This window comes from Podarcis raffonei, chromosome 3, assembly GCF_027172205.1.
Source record: "Podarcis raffonei isolate rPodRaf1 chromosome 3, rPodRaf1.pri, whole genome shotgun sequence".
NCBI lineage: Eukaryota > Metazoa > Chordata > Lepidosauria > Squamata > Lacertidae > Podarcis > Podarcis raffonei.
The window spans coordinates 114,100,144-114,117,134 of NC_070604.1; positions in this window are offsets into that span (position 1 = coordinate 114,100,144).

A 16,991-nucleotide genomic window follows, 5' to 3' on the forward strand; every position below is an offset into this window, starting at 1 on the left:
TTTTCTTTTATTGCTTACTTCTTTATAAATAAAATTGTTTTAATGAATTATCAATTTATAAAGCAATCTCAGAAACCAGGAGAACTGCCACATAATGTTTTCCAGTGGGGTGGCATCCAGCATTTCTGCTAAAATCTATTTGCCCCTCCCGCTGTGACTGACAAAACCCACAAAAGAAACTAATAAAAACCCAGATGTTTTAGCAGAGGTGTCACATGCTGTCAGCTGTCTACACCCATCAGTAGTCTAGAAACTGCATTCTACAGGAGCTGGAGCTTTCAGACCAGGTCTAAGGGCAGCCCCACATAGAATTAATTGTAGTAATCCAGTGATTGTAATTGGCATGATTAATGTAGACCCATCAATTTTAACAGATCCAGTCTCAGTAGAACTTAGTTGGATATGTTCCAATAACATTTTAATGAAGTAAACAAGAAAAAAAATCAGGGCAATACAAAAACAGGACCAAGAGATTTACAAATAAATTCCTGTGAAATTGATGAGGACCAGAAATAGATTGATTAATTAATTAATTCAGGACTGGCTCCAGTTCTGAGAGGGCCTTTGGCAAAGTGGCCTCTGGTAGGCTGCCTCCTACATCAGTGAGATTACATTGTAGGGGTGGTGAGCAGCCAGTGGCCATTGGAATTTCCCACAATGCCCTGGGGTGACCCTATGTCAGGGGCATTGTGGAAACTCAAAATGGAACCACATAGGTTCAGAAACCAAGGCGGGTGTCAGGGCAGGTTGGCAGCTCCCCAGCAAGGGCACCATTTGTAACGCTGGCCTTGCAAACAATCACATCAGTGGGGAAAATCTCTTTATATGCAGTGTTTTATCAATGTGTGTCTGTGTATTGGTGAGGAAGATGGGGAGAAAAACAAATGAACTGAACGAAATGAAGGCTGTGTAGGCAGAGTCTGGCTTTTTTTTTTAAATAAAGGGAATGAATTGAACAATGGATAATTTCCTAATTAAGAAATGCCTGAGGATTTTGTTCAGTCCGCATTGTTAAGCGACCTGACCTGATTTGCACTCTCTCGGTTAAAACGCAGACTGGGACAGATTTATTTATTATTATTATTAAAGAAACAACTGCAGAGTCTTTATTCTCTCTCCTGTTTAGTTTTTTCTAAAGCTGCTGTATTAGGCCAGTGTATAGGCTGTTTTATGCAAAGCCATACGGATTGCTTGGTATTTTCATAATGTGTTTTCTCATGGCCACTTATGGGCTATCTGTAATCCTTCTTATTAGGGTTTTAAAAAATACTTATTGCTGTTCATTTGTGCAGTGCTTTGGGCACAGCAAGAGCAGGTGTGTGTGTGTGTGTGTGTGTGTGTGTAGGCCAGTATACCTGAAGGAACGTCTCCACCCCCATCGTTCTGCCCGGACGCTGAGGTCCAGCGCCAAGTGCCTTCTGGCGGTTCCCTCATTGCGAGAAGCAAAGCTACAGGGAAGCAGGCAGAGGGCCTTCTCGGTAGTGGCACCCGCCCTGTGGAACGCCCTCCCATGAGATGTCAAAGAGATAAACAACTACCTGACATTCAGAAGACATCTTAAGACAGCCCTGTTCAGGGAAGTTTTTAATGTATGACATATTAGTGTATTTTTGGTCTTTGTGGAAGCCGCCCAGAGTGGCTGGGGAAACCCAGCCAGATGGGCGGGGTACAAATAATAAATTATTATTATTATTATTGGCATACAACTGATCTTTGGGCAGCAGATTCATTGCACTTTACACCCCTGACCCTCAAGGAGACTCTTGTCCTTTACTCTCAAGATGAAGAGCTGTAGCTCAGTGGAAGAATATATTCTTTTCATGCAGAAAGTGCCAAGATCAATCCCTGGCAACTCCAAGTAGGGCTGGGAGAGAGGCTCTTCAATAATAATAATAATAATAATAATAATAATAATAATAATAATATATTTATACCCCGCCCATCTGGCTGAGTTTCCCCGGCCACTCTGGGCGGCTCCCAATCAAGTGTTAAAACAATACAGCATTAAATATTAAAAACTTCCCTAAACAGGGTTGCCTTCAGATGTCTTTTAAAGATAAGATAGCTGCTTATTTCCTTCACATCTGATGGGAGGGCGTTCCACAGGGCGGGTGCCACTACCGAGAAGGCCCTCTGTCTGGTTCCCTGTAACTTGGCTTCTCGCAGTGAGGGAATTGGCAGAAGGCCCTCGGCGCTGGACCTCAGTGTCCGGGCTGAACGATGGGGGTGGAGACGCTCCTTCAGGTATACAAGACCGAGGCTGTTTAGGGCTATAAAGGTCAGCACCAACACTTTGGATTGTGCTCGGAAACGTACTGGGAGCCAATGTGGATGTCTCAGGACCGGTGTTATGTGGTCCCGGCGGCCACTTCCAGTCACCAGTCTAGCTGCCACATTCTGCATTAATTGCAGTTTCCGGGTCACCTTCAAAGGTAGCCCCACGTAGAGCGCATTGCAGTAGTCCAAGCGGGAGATAAACCCTAGAGAGCTTCTCCTAGTCAGTGTAGAGCAGGGATGTCCAACCAGTCGACCACAATCGACTGGTCGATCCTTGGGAGGCTGGATTTGATCACGGGCTCTTTTTCATTTGTGGGGGGGGGGGAGAAGATCTGGCCCTGCCCCCTTGCCCCACCCTCCATTTGTGCATGATCGCTAGAAACAGAAGGCAGAGTTTTCTCTGTGAGGCTGTTTGTTTCCTGATCGATCAGCTACTTTCCCCTTTTAGCATTTTAGACCTTACCCTCTAAAAAAAAGGTCAACAACTTTGACCTGAACCAAAAGGGGTAGATCACTGCCAGTTTATTTTTCTGTGAGTAGATCGCAGTCTTTTGGGAGTTGGACGTCCCTGTTGTAGAGTTAGTTGATGGATAGATGGCTCTGACTGTCACGGTCCGGTTCACGGGCGATCGAAGTCCTGGCTGGGGACGTTGGGACCGGGGGCAAGATGGCGGGGTGGGAGCAGGAACGGGAGTCCAGAAGCCAGGAGTCAGAAAGCCAAGAGTCCGAGGGTTAGAGAGCTGGCAGTCAAGAAGACAAGGGTCCGAGGGTCAGGAAGCAATGAGTCACAAAATCAGGGGTCCAAGGATCAAGAGTCAAGGAGTCCAAGGCAGGGAATGTGTTGCTGTGGCAAAGAGTAGAAGGGGAAAATGCTGACCTTATATCCCTTCTTAGCTCTTGCCACCAGGTGCTGTGAGTTACCAATTGGCCTCACCTGTGTGGCCGTGCCTCGCCTCTTCAGAAGAAACTTAGGAAGGCCCCAGTCCTGCAGAGCCCTATTGGTCACAGTGCCTGGCTTCTGCACGCACACCTGACACTAACTTCCTCCGTTCTATATTCTCTAGGAGATCTTAACTCTTAAGTCGCATGCTGGCTTTGGGTCTGGAGATACATACCCTTGTTAAGTATAATTGATTTAATTCACACTGAAGTGGGAGTGCATGGTGAAAGGAATTAATGAGAAGAGTCCATCGCAGCTTCAGAAAAGCAAGAAGAGCTTTCTCTCAGCTTTAACTAGTTGATAATTAACTGGTTGTTGTGATTAACCTTAGATCACTCAGGAGGTTATTTAATCACAAATTCACCATCAGTTTTCATGCATTCTGTAGCTTCAAACCGCAGAATATTAACATTTGCAATAACGCTTTCATCGCGCTACGGCCTAGACTTGGACCTTTTATTGGTGGCAAGCTGTTTTGAGGCACCATCTTGTCTTTTGCCTCAAGCAGCAAAATGCCTTGGGGTCAACTCTGAGGAAGCACAGTCTTTTAGGGGTATCCAAGACTGAGCAAAAGTCCCGAAAGCAGGGAGGGGAAAAGTCAGGAATCAGAGTTTTACCTGCAGTTTTTAAAGATGAAACTCAGCTCCACTTCATACTCCTCCCCACACCTGGCTCTTGGTTTTCCTAGCTAGGTCTCTCACCCACACGTGAACCAGAGAACAGGCCTTATCTCAGCCTCTTCACCCTCACAATGTTCCTAAGCAGCCCCTCAGAAGGAACTTAAAATCGGCAGGACTGATTTTTCGAATCCCTTTGAATAAGCGGTAGCGCAAGCCAAACACTGGTGGCTTTCACTTTACATGTAAATAAGGCTTAAGATGTGACATTCTGTGCATAATCTTAGGCGACAGGAACAATAAGCCTTGGCTTGAATGTTAAATGATCGTCGTCGTTCTGCAGGCGGCGATGAATACTCTCCGTAGCCAACTGTCAGAATTATTCCGAGGGGTTGAGAAAACCTCAGCTGCAATCCCTTTAAATTATGAATACATTCCGTGCAAAGATGTCCTTCATGCCCCCTTTTGCCTTTATGGTTTTATAACCTTTGGCAGAGCTCACAATAAATAGATAAAAGCAATCTCTTATGGTACTTGGCCCTCTGAATTATGTATATCCGCAGAGAGGATATATTTCAGGTCTTTGTAAATAGCGCACAAGAAACCTCCCAGAATGGATGCATTCAGTGGTCTGATCCTTCTTCAGGTCTCTTTTCGCCGTTTAGTTCTTCAGCAGAAAAAAAGAAACAAGCAACCGACCGCTTTCTTGAATCACCTGGGCTTTATCGTACCTGCTGTCAGGACTTAATCCTAGAGCCTGTTTTCAAAGAAAGGATAAAGTGAAGTTAAGTGCCCTTGAACATCTGCAGATTGATTTCTTTTACTCTGCCTAATCAGTAGCAACACTTGACTCGGTTCAGAATTGGAAGCAGAAAACAATTGTTTTCCCCCAACAAAGTTGGAAAACAGCCTAATTCTGATACTCAGACTTTGTTGCATCCTGTTGTTGACAAGGTGATGGGGGGTGAATGCCCAGACAGTCCTCCACAAGAATCATCATCATCATCACTTTTAATTTGTATACTGTCTTTTTATCTTACAATACAAAAATGTGATAATAAAACATAACTTTAAAATAAGCAACCTACATCAGGCAGAGGGCCTTCTCAGTAGTGGCACCTGCCCTGTGGAACGCCCTCCCACCAGATGTCAAAGAGAACAACAACTACCAGACTTTTAGAAGACATCTGAAGGCAGCCCTCTTTAGGGAAGCTTTTAATGTTTAACAGGTTATTGTATTTTAGTGTTTTGTTGGAAGCCACCCAGAGTGGCTGGGGAAACCCAGCCAGATGGGCGGGGTATAAATAATACCATATTTTTTGCTCTATAAGACTCACTTTTTCCCTCCTAAAAAGTAAGGGGAAATGTGTGTGCGTCTTATGGAGTGAATGCAGGCTGCACAGCTATCCTAGAAGCCAGAACAGCAATAGGGATTGCTGCTTTCATTGCATAGCGATCCCTCTTGCTGTTCTGGCTTCTGACATTCAGAATATTTTTTTCCTTGTTTTCCTCCTCTAAAAACTAGGTGCGTCTTGTGGTCTGGTGCGTCTTATAGAGCGAAAAATACGATATATTATTATTATTATTAGAGACCTCGTAACTTGATGTTTTAGAAACAACTCTTGCATGCTCAAAGGCTTTCACATACTGTGTCACCATAAACCTTACAAAAGTCCAGTAATTCTGGCCAGTATTATTGTCTCCATTTTAGAGATACAAGTGTGTGCCAAGGTTGGGGTTGTGGTGGGGAGAAAGTTGCAGAGCCATCCAGTGAATTCACGGGATAGGTAAGGGTTCAGATAGGGGCAGCTGCAAGGATGTTGGTTGCCCAGAGTTGTAAAGAGCACAATCTTCCTACCAGAATGGACTGGCAGATGAAATTATTGGATTATGCAGAGATGGCAAGATTGACTGGGAAAATCAGGAACCAGGTGGATCCAAACCTCAATAAAGAATGGGAGAAGTTTATATTATATTGGAAAGACCACTGTAAACACTTGAACTCTTTAGCAGGTCCTAAATAACTCTTGTAACTTTACACAGATTTTGGATACAATGGAGGACTATAAGTTAGATGGACTTACAATATACCTGTCAAAAAAGTTACCCCAAAAACCCACAGAGGGGAGGAGGGTAGTCTTGAGATTCGGAAGAATCATATGGTATGAACATCCCGTCTCTGATGTTCAGTCTATGATGAGACTTTGCATATGTATAATGGGTGAGGGGGCAGGGGCGTGGGGGAAGCAGATATAATTCAAAATTTCCTCTTCCCCCATCTGCTTCTTTCCTGCCTGCTCTCTGTCACAGTCCTACAACAAATGAGATGTCATGTTAGACGGCATTATTTGCTTGGGAGATCAGTTGTCTTCCTCTAATGGGACAATTTGTTTGTTTGCTTGCTTTTTCAATGCTCATTGTCTGCACTGGAATAATTCCTGTGCATTGTTTACCCTATGGGTTTCATGCTTGCAAATGGCTCCGACTGTTGCAGAAAAACTTAATGATATTTAATTGGAATCGGGGTGCTTGGGACTCCAATTGCCGCCAGTTTTTATTCTGAATTTTAAAATGTCATGGTTCCGTAGCTCTTAATCTCCGACAGCCAGTGGTGCAATCAACAAACTTTACCCTCCGAGTGAATCATTTTGGTTTTTGAAAGAGAATATGGATAAATACCACTCCATGGAATTTCAGTGGTTTCGCTTCTAGCTCCCTGTTCCTCTCTCCTTGCCTCATTCCTTTTTAATGCCCCCCCACATAAGAGTAGTTCTCTCTATCAGAAGAATTATTTATTATTATCATGGTTTTACCTCAGCACAGACGATCAGTCTTCCTTGATCATTCCATTTCAGCTTCCAGAGGCACCGATACAGCTGACCTTCCCCAAAGTTAAAGTGGAATAATAAACATACAGTACATGGAAAAGCTTGCCTCTCTCTCTCTGAAATCATTGCTTGATATGTACAAAAAGATCCAGGGGGATCCTGCACGAAAAGGTATTGATAATTCATTGTGTAATAAATATTTCAAGGCTGTGTCATGTCTTTCATTATCAAGTCTTCAGGGTTCAGATCTTCGCTGGGGTGCTGTGTGTGTATCTCTGCAGCTTGCAGAATTTGGGCTACAACTGGAAGTAAATTAATCCTCAAAACAAAATGGCTTGAGATAGTGATTTAAAATATTCTGTAGCTCTCCAAACCTTTTCTGAAAGCTGAGATGTTATCCAAATATTTGATATCTCTATTTGACATCCATGGATATTATTGATGATGATTTTTTAAATAGATGTTGTAGGCTATATTTGATCCTATTCAGTGGTGGGCATACAGTGGTATTCAGTATTTGAAAGCTGACAGTGTATGAAGTTTCATATTCTGGATAGATCCGTTGGTTAGAGCATGGTACTGATAATGCCAAGATTGCTGGTTTGATCTCTGTTAGACTAGAAGATGATTCTTATGGTCCCTTCCACTTCTACAATTCTATGATTATCTTTAGTGATGGCCAAACCAAAGCAAAAACAATTGGGAGAAACTAGAAAGCCCAAATGGGCTGGATTCAACTAACTGGTCCTGTTAGTGAAAGTCTGTGCAAGGAGTTCTGCTGGCAAAATGGGACTTTCCTCTCCTCTCCTCCTCTTCAAATTGGCTCGGTGTGTTTGTCAAGAATTACAGAATCACTACAACAGCGGCAAGAGTCTTGCTAGCACAAGGATGGAAGAATGAGGAAATCCCAACGAAAGAATAGTGGCAAGAAAAATCGATGAGCTACGCAGAACTGGCTAAATTGACATACAATCTGCGGGCAGGACAACTGTGACTTTAAGGAAGAATGGAAGCTTTTTACAGATTATCTAAAAAGGCAACAAAATGAACTGGACTCCTTGGCAGGTTTTGAATAAACATCCACAAATTGATTGGTTGGTAACATGATAGATAGACAAGGAAAGGATATGTATAATTTTATAACAGGCAGAGAATAATATGTGCAGAGAAATCAGAGAGAGGAGATTATGGAAGTCCCTGGTTGGGGGGGAGGGAGGGATGGAAGGGGGGTGGGGAAAAAGGGGGGAAATAATGCATGTGATTATATGGTTTGATAATTTGTTATGCTGAAATTGTTTAATAAAAATACTTTTTTTAAAAAAAGGAATTACAGAATCGTAGAGCCAGCGGCGTAGCTAGCCACTTGGGTGCATGGTGTGTGTGTGGGGGGGGAGTTGTCCTGCAGCCAGGGGTGGGGCGATCCACCCATTGGAGTGGGGAGAGCACCTCCGACACGTGGAGCTTCTCCGCTACCTCTCCCTCAGCTGTAGGGCGGTTGAGGGAGAGGCAGTCGGCAGACGCAAGTCCCACACTGCCGTTTCAGGCAGCACAGAACCTGCAGGTGCCTAAGCCACCATGTCACTCCTAAAAAGTTCAGTGAGCCCATTTTTTTTTACTTACCTTATTTTTCGTTCCATAAGATGCACTTTCTTCCTCCTAAAAAGTAAGGGGAAATGTCTGTGCGTCTTATGGAGTGAATATGTGGTCGATCGCTGGCTCCCTTTCTGGCCCCGCCCCCTTGCCCAGGCCTCCATTGCTGAATGTTCTGCAGACGGAAGCTGTTCAATTCAATTCAATTCCTTTATTCGACCGATAGTCAGAAATAAAACATTACACAATAATTATAAACTATAACATCATAGGGGTACATAAATAAGGTAGGGCCACAGTACTAGACCTCTCACAGATAACCCACATCAAAGCAGACGGAGGCTGTTTGTTTCCCCAGCGACATGTGACTGGCTGATTAGATTATCTGTCTGGAAACTGTAGAAACGGCTCCCTTTCCTTTCCTAAAGAAGCTGCAGAACTGTGAGTTGAACCCCATAAAAACAGGATTTTCCCCCTTTGCAAAGTAAGCTCAACAACTGTGAGCTGATCCCCCCAAAAGGGGGCTTTCCCCCTTTCCTCCTCTAAAAACTAGGTGTGTCTTATGGTCAGGTGCGTCTTATGGAGCGAGATTTGTTACCCCCTTCAGTGATGGCACCCGGGTCAGCCTGCACCCCCTGCACCCCCTTCCTATGCCACTTTGTAGAGCTGGAAGGAACCTCGAGGTTCATCCAGTCCCCTGCATCTCAACGTACCGTCCCCCATCCACTTCAAAAGCATACCAGTGCCTGCTTAGCTTTGTAAATGTGCTGGAGGTTTTGTTGCCAAGAGCCCCTGGAGCAGAGTCCCATTGAAATAAGAATGGATAACGAAGATGATGGACTATGTGGAGATGGCAAGGCTGACCAGGAAGATCAGGCACCAAGAGGATAACAAATTTAATAGAGAAATTTATAGAATACAGTGGTACCTCGGGTTAAGTACTTAATTTGTTCCGGAGGTCTGTTCTTAACCTGAAACTGTTCTTAACCTGAAGCACCACTTTAGCTAATGGAACCTCCTGCTGCTACCACGCCACCAGAGCACAATTTCTGTTCTCATCCTGAAGCAAAGTTCTTAACCTGAGGTACTATTTCTGGGTTAGTGGAGTCTGTAACCTGAAGCATATGTAACCTGAAGCGTATGTAACCTGAAGTACCACTGTATATTAAAGAACACTGTAAAAAATCTATTAAAAAGTTAGCACGATTGACATAGCACTTCTAATTCAAAACTACAAAGGATAAAAATGAAGTACAATGATTTGGACAAATGCAATTAGATGCAGTTTAAAAAGGAAGGTAAATTTTGGAAGCCAAGGGAGGGGTGGGGGGGGTACTGATATGGACTATGGTTTAATGTAAACGTGTGTGTGTGTGTGTGTGTGTGTGTAAAAAGAAAAAGGGTTTTTTCTTTTTCTTTTTGAAACATTGAAAATAACATTTAGAGGAGGAGGAAGAAGAAGAGGAAGAGGAGGAAGAGGAAGAGGAAGAGGAAGAAACAACAACAGCAGCAACAACAACAGCAGCTGGAGCAAAGCAAGACCAAAGTAAAACAACAACAACCACCTTGGGAGAAGGAGAGGGGAGATTGCTCTATCAGTCTAGCAGAAAAACTTGGTTGACAAAACGTTTGTAACGGAGTGACACTGAATTCCTCCAGATGACTCAGGTGTCAAATTTAGACGTATTCAAAATATCCAAAGTGCACATTTGTGAAGGTGGTGGGTGGATGGAAGAAAAGTGGGTGGGGGCAAGGAAAGGAAGACTTTTCCCCCACCCAGGGTGAGTGACTGGAAGAAGGAAGGAAAGCTCTCAGGTGAGAGGTGGGAGGGTCCATGACTTTTTGTAAGAGACAAGGGTGAAGAGCGACCTTTGAGAGCAGACTCCGCATTTTCTTTTCTCTTTCTCCCTCTGATTTAGTTTGTGTCTAGAATGGTTTCTTTTATTTTATGGTATCAAGAAAATATTCAGCGATTCTCCAGAGTTTCAGACATGGAACATGGGAAAGTGTTTGGAAGTGAGCTGTTATTATGATGATGATTTTGCCGTTAGGCTGTCTGTCATTATTAATTGTGTTTTTTATTATGGCTTTATCAGTGATGTTCTGATTTTAACGTTGTACACCGCCCTGGGATCTCCTGAGAAAAGTTGGTATATAAATTGAGTAAATAAGAATAACAATAAGAATAACAACATTTCTATCGCGACCTGGAGATGTCAGGAATCGAACCCAGGACTTTCTGTATGCAAGGCACTGCTATCATTATAAACATGTGAAAACCCCAATAAATGAAGTTTCTGATTTTGTTCATTAAAAAAACTACTCAAAGTTCATATTCAAAGTCTACAATTTGCTGGGTTTCTAATTTGTGTGTGTGTGGTTTTTTTTCCCTTTTTTTCTTTTAAATTATTTTAATTTTCTGTTCATTTGGAAAGGACCTAAGATGAGTGGAAGATTTTAGAAGCGACTGCGTAGTCTTCTGGTAGGGAACTTGCCCCGTAGGGAGCCAATTACACTTGGCTACCTAGATGGAGATCATAAGAACTCGGAGGAGCCTTTCGCATCATTTTCAGGTGCTGGTTTAGAGAACTTCTCCCATGTTAATCACACTCATTATTCAGTCCTTCCTTTCATCTGTCATTACCCTTTCTTTGTCCTCTGCTTCTTCTCATTTCCAGATACCCATCTCCCCAGGTGCCTTCTGAGAGAAAAGTGCTAAAACTATTTCTTCAAGGCCCATTTGTAGTTATTTGACTTCACGCTATCCAACTTTGAGGCTCTTGAAATGTTTCCTAGGGATGAATTAACAAAATTAGTGCTGTTAGAGAAGATACTGAGTCCCCCAACTGCACTATACACTTAAAGCAGAACGGTGGGGTGTGGTAAACACTCCGGCTGTTAGGAGGCTCCTATTCCCCTCCCAGAACTACAGTTCCCAGAGTTCCCTGGGAATAGGGAAGATTGTGAAACCACTAAGGCTCTCAGCACTCTTAGCAAATTACAGTTCCCAGCAGTGGCATAGCGTGGTTTGCCAGTGCTGGATGCACACAGTGCTGGGCGGTAGAGCAGAGGATGAGAGGAGCCAATTGCGCCCAACCTTCATTGCTGATGCTACCAGAGCAACCCCCCTCACCGGAGCGGGGCTATGCTGCACCACCTCCCCACCCACACAGGGGGGAGCCCGGCGGATGAGCCCCAGGCCAGGCCGCCCTGGGGACATCCCTTGCCCATTTCCCTCCATTTGTGCCTGCTCACCATATGAGGAGACAGTTAAGCAAGGAGCTAAGCTGGGAATATGCTTTTGAATTATGGTGTTGGAGTAGACTCTTGAGAGTCTCATGGACTGCAAGAAAATCAAACTTATCCATTCTTAACGAAATCAGCCCTGAGTGCTCACTGGAAGGACAGATCCTGAAGCTGAGGCTCCAATACTTTGGCCACCTCATGAGAAGAGAAGACTCCCCTGGAAAAGACCCTGATGTTGGGAAAGATGGAGGGCAGAAGGAGAAGGGGACGACAGAGGATGAGATGGTTGGACAGTGTTCTCGAAGCTACCAGCATGAATTTGACCAAAGTGCGGGAGGCAGTGGAAGACAGGAGTGCCTGGCATGCTCTGATCCATAGGGTCAGACATGACTAAACAACTAAACAACAACAACATGTGTTTGCCTGGTACATTTATGAACATTTATTTTATACCTTAGACCTTATAATTTTTATAACAAAAGGATTTGGAAAATTGCTCCACGATGGATAACACATGTCCAAGTTGGATTGAGTAGGGCCAGGGGTGAAATTTGAATTCATTTACATTTAACGGTGAATCTGCTTAGAATCATAGAATCATAGAATCATAGAGTTGGAAGAGACCACAAGGGCCATCGAGTCCAACCCCCTGCCAAGCAGGAAACACCATCAGAGCACTCCTGACATATGGTTGTCAAGCCTCTGCTTAATTGACACTTCTATGAAACACAGCCCCCCTGGTGTGGCGCCCCTTTATGACATATTACAATGACCGACACTCCCCCCCCCCGACAATATGTGAATCAATCTGGCTAATTTAACCGAGCAACAGAAGTTTACTGTTTCCCCATGTTTATTTCCTCCCCTCTGTCTCCCCACTTCTCTTCCCCCTGAAACTCCAAACTGCCCATAACAAAAATGTCTCAAACTGAAGGTAACTGACCTGCATGAAGGACGCTACAATTTGAAAGCAAAGAAACTGAATGTACTTTTTTTACTCATGAAAATCTTTTCATTAAAAACACATTTAAAATAACTAAGCTAAACTAAACAAAGCAATCCTTCGAAATTCGTACTTTTCTGAATTTTGCAGCGCAGCTCTCCAGCTAAGCAATGTGTACAAAAATGTACACAGTAGGGTAAAGTGTGCAAAGAAATGCATATATTAGTAAAAATCATACATTTGAAAATGCATATTAGGGGAAATTGATTTCCCAAATGTGTCTATGACAGGCATGGATGGCTTGGCAATTATGGGTTTGCTTACATTTTCCATCAGCTTGTGCATTTAGTTGGTGGAGTCTTTTTATCTTACTATCAAAGTCTTGTACCACTGAGCTGGTAACAAGCCCATATCCTTATTAAACACTTGCTATTTCTCAATAACTCAACGTCACATAAAAGACAACAAGAAAGAAGATAGATTGTTTTAAATTCCCTCGTGGGTTCTTTTTCTATTAAAAAAGTCGTTCCCTCCCCCCAGGTTATGTTCTGTATATTGTGGTATGACACGAAAGTTGAGACCAGATGTCAGCTACAATGCAAGGAAGTTGTATCTGATGCTTTGAAGGAGGGAATTTCTCCTCTCTCTTTAATCAATTTACAACCAGGGGAAGTGGGGAAGGAAAACCCCCCCAGTAAAGGCTTCAGAAAGTCTAGTTCTGCCAAAAAGACATTTTGGCTTAAACCAATAGCTATTATAATGGTGGAGAGGAAAGAATTTCAGCAGAATTAAATGTTAAGTTCTGCATTCAGGCCATGCTTTTAGGCAGGAAGAATACGATGTCCAAATTCAGGAGAAGTCTAGGGGATTTAGTAGACCACAACTAAATCTGGGTCAGCAGTGTGACACGGCGACTATAAAGGCTAATGCGATTCTGGATTGCACCAATGGAAGTGTGGTGTCCAGATCACAAGAAGTAATGGTTCTGCTCTTTTCCGCTTTGGCCAGCCTTACTAGGGCTGGATCTAGACACATCAAAGAAGCAATTCAGTGAAACACGTTGTAAACTTCATACAGGGAAATCCTGTTGGTGAAATACGGGACTCCACAGCGCCATCTGGTGTGACAGTGTTATAGCGCATATGAAGTGCTTTATCTTTACAAATGTAGCGGAGTCCCTGGAATACTGTGTCCCATTGTGGGCATTGCAGTTTAAGATATTGATGAACTGGAATGTGTTCCAAACAAAGATGGTGAGCCCCCCCTTTCTTATTTTCACAGTAATTCCTTTTGGTACAGTTGTGTTTTTATGGATCTTCTCAGTAGGTACCAGAAGAAGAATGAGGAGGAGGAGGAGGAGGAGGAGGAGGAGGAGGAGGAGGAGGAGGAGAAGAAGAAGAAGAAGAAGAAGAAGAAGAAGAAGAAGAAGAAGAAGAAGAAGAAGAAGAAGAAGAAACACCCCCTTGACTTAGCTGTGTGGAGGAACTATGAAGAGGACTCCCTTTGCCCATCTTAACATCTGAACGAGCCATTCAGATATTTGGGACCTAAGTAATTTAGGACTTCAAACACACATGCGAAAACTTTGAACTGGACCTGGGCAGGAACTGACAACCAGTGCAGTTGTTAAACAAAAAATCAATAGGGTCATCAGGCATTCTGCAGTGGCACTGTCCCAGATATGCTACTGATCATCTGAATCTCCTTTCAGGTTCAGCAAGAGCTGCTATGTCTTCCTCCCTCCCTTCTCAGGATTCAGTCCCTATCGAATGCCACGGAAAAGCAGGCTATTCTGGGCTGCCGGTAGAGACGACAGTGGAAAAATGGGGAAGGGGTGCTCTCAAAGGGGATGTCAAGCAAAGCAGTTGACTGTTTCCTCCTTCTCTCTTGAGCTGTGCACAGAGCACAGCCTTGTAGTGTACAATGACATGTACATCAGGATTTCCTTGCAGGGGAGTTGGAGAGAAGAGGGAGGGGAGGAATCCAAACAAATAGCTAAGCGATTGTCATGCAGCAAAAGAACATATGTCACAAAAGATGTCATGTCGGCTAATTAGCAGCTGGATGCATCAAATTTAATGGCCTAGGGAGAGGGAGCTGCCTTTTCTTTGATTAACCAGGTAGTTGAGTTTTCAGTGATCATCTGGAGTATGCAGTGATGTCATAAAAGAACAGCACAATCCCATTTTTCATGGGGAGGGGATTTTTCCAGACCCCTGTCACGTATTTTATTATCATGTTTATGCCTTAATTAAATAAGGTAAAATGACAACTAGTATCACTGTGGAACATCTGTATGGTGGTATCAATTTATCTGAAGCACCAGAGGGACTATGTGAGATTGTAGTAATAATAATAGTAATAGTAATAGTAATAATAATAATAATAATAATAATAATAATAATAGTAATAATAATAATAATAATAATAATAATAATAATAATAATAATAATAATTTATTACTTATACCCCACCCATCTGGCCGGGCCTCCCCAGCCACTCTGTAGAAGCAGGAAGCACTAGCAAAACTTGTCCTCTTGGGCAAAGTGGCCATCTAACCAGACATACTTGGAGAAAACAGATTATGTAATCCATTTCAATCAAGCTCCATACCCAGGTTTAGCACTGAAACAGTGTGAGTCACCAAGATTGATCAGAATAGGGGGAGTAAACCCCATAGGCCATCCTTGACTTCTCAGACCGCATTTGCACTAGATGTCTAAAGCAGTGTTGTACCACTTTAAACAATTGATTGACATGCCTAAGATCCAGGACAAAGCATCAGCTTTCGGAAATTCCCTCTGGACATCAATTCCACCTTTGAAATCCCAGTAATGTCCAGGATATATGGCATCCCTAATTTTGGAAACACTAGTTTTCTACAGGTTGTTAAAAAGTTAAAGGACCCCTGACAGTTAAGTCCAGTCATGGACTACTCTGGGGTTGCACGCTCATCTCGCTCTATAGGCCGAGGGAGCCGACATTAGCCCAAAGACAGTTTTTCCAGGCCATGTGGCCAGCATGACTAAGCTGCTTCTGGCAAAACCAGAGCAGCGTACGAATACACCATTTACCTTCCCACAGAAGCGGTACCTATTTATCTACTTGCACTTTGACGTGCTTTCGAACTACTAGGTGGGCAGGAGCTGGGACCAAGTAATGGGAGCTCACCCCATCACGGGGATTCGAACCGCCGACCTTCTGATCGGCAAGCCCTAGGCTCAGTGATTTAGACCACAGCGCCACCCGCATCCCCAGGTTGTTAGGAGACCCCTATTACTCTCACAGAGATACAATTCTTAAAGTAGTTCAACAGGGAATTCTGAATTATGAAGGGAATGAGGTTCTTCTGAAATCTCCCAGCGCCCTTAACAAATTACCATTCCAAGGATTTTTTTTGGGGGGGGAGCCATGGCTCTTTAAAGTCATGACTGTTTAAAGTTGTGTTAATATATAGGGCAGATGGGTCTCATGTTAAGAGTCTCTTGTTAGGAGCAATGAGAGTTTGGTTCCACCAAGTCGGGGCCGGTACTGAAAAGGCCCTGGCCCGAGTTGAGACCAATCTAACCTCCTTGCTGCTTGGGACCTCCAAAGTGTTCTTATTTGTGGACCTTAAGGTCCATCGCGAGGCATACCAGGAGAGGCGGTCCTGTAGGTATGAGGGTCCTAGGCCGCACTAGGATGCAGCCTTCAGGTAAGTTTGCCCAGAGAAATCTGGCCCTCAAGATAAAAAGCATTCCCCATCTTTGCCCACAAGGTGGTTGCGTCCCCAAACTCAAGAGGCAGTAGGCTGAATGGAAGCCAAAGGAAGCATTCCATCAAACGCAACCAAGCCACGGAGGAACGCCTTGATACTAGATGCTGAGACTAGCTAGCATTCAAGTCACTATGTCTGAAGCAATGCACTCTCGAGAGTGATTTGCCACCTGAGGGCCTAATTCTCTGCTCAGGTTGTGGGGCCCTATTGACTTTCACAATTCCGATCTCATTTGTCTCCATCGCTTGAAGGATATGGCTGTTTCCTGGCCCTGTGTGAGTTTATCGAGTCGTTTTAAGCCTGTGATATAAACTTCTTCAAACAATTAAACCCCTGGACACCTGGAGTGATCAGGGATGGAGTTTTCCGCGTTTCATCTTTGTATTAGAAAGCCTCGTAGGCTTCCTTCCAACTCTCCATTTTCAAGTATTCCTTTAAAGTGGCCTTTAATCGAGAAAATTGTAGAAATACAAGCCCAATTTTGAAAGCATTTCATTTAGATTTAATAGGGGGAATTAAACACACATGCACATTTTTTTTTTTTTAAGAGGAGCACTTACTGTGATGTAACGAGAATATAGGATAAATCTGCTCGGAAGAAAATTGAGTGCCCACTTCCCCCCTAAACCTGTTGTTTCTAAGAAATGTTCTTGACTGGGTTGCATTTATAATTATTCTTGCAAATGGCACCACATGCAAAATTCGGATCGCATCCAAAGGCCCTAGTTCTGGGAGGTGAAAGTCGTGTTTGCATTGCTATCTACTGAAGTCTTGGCTGGCACTATCCTTTGGT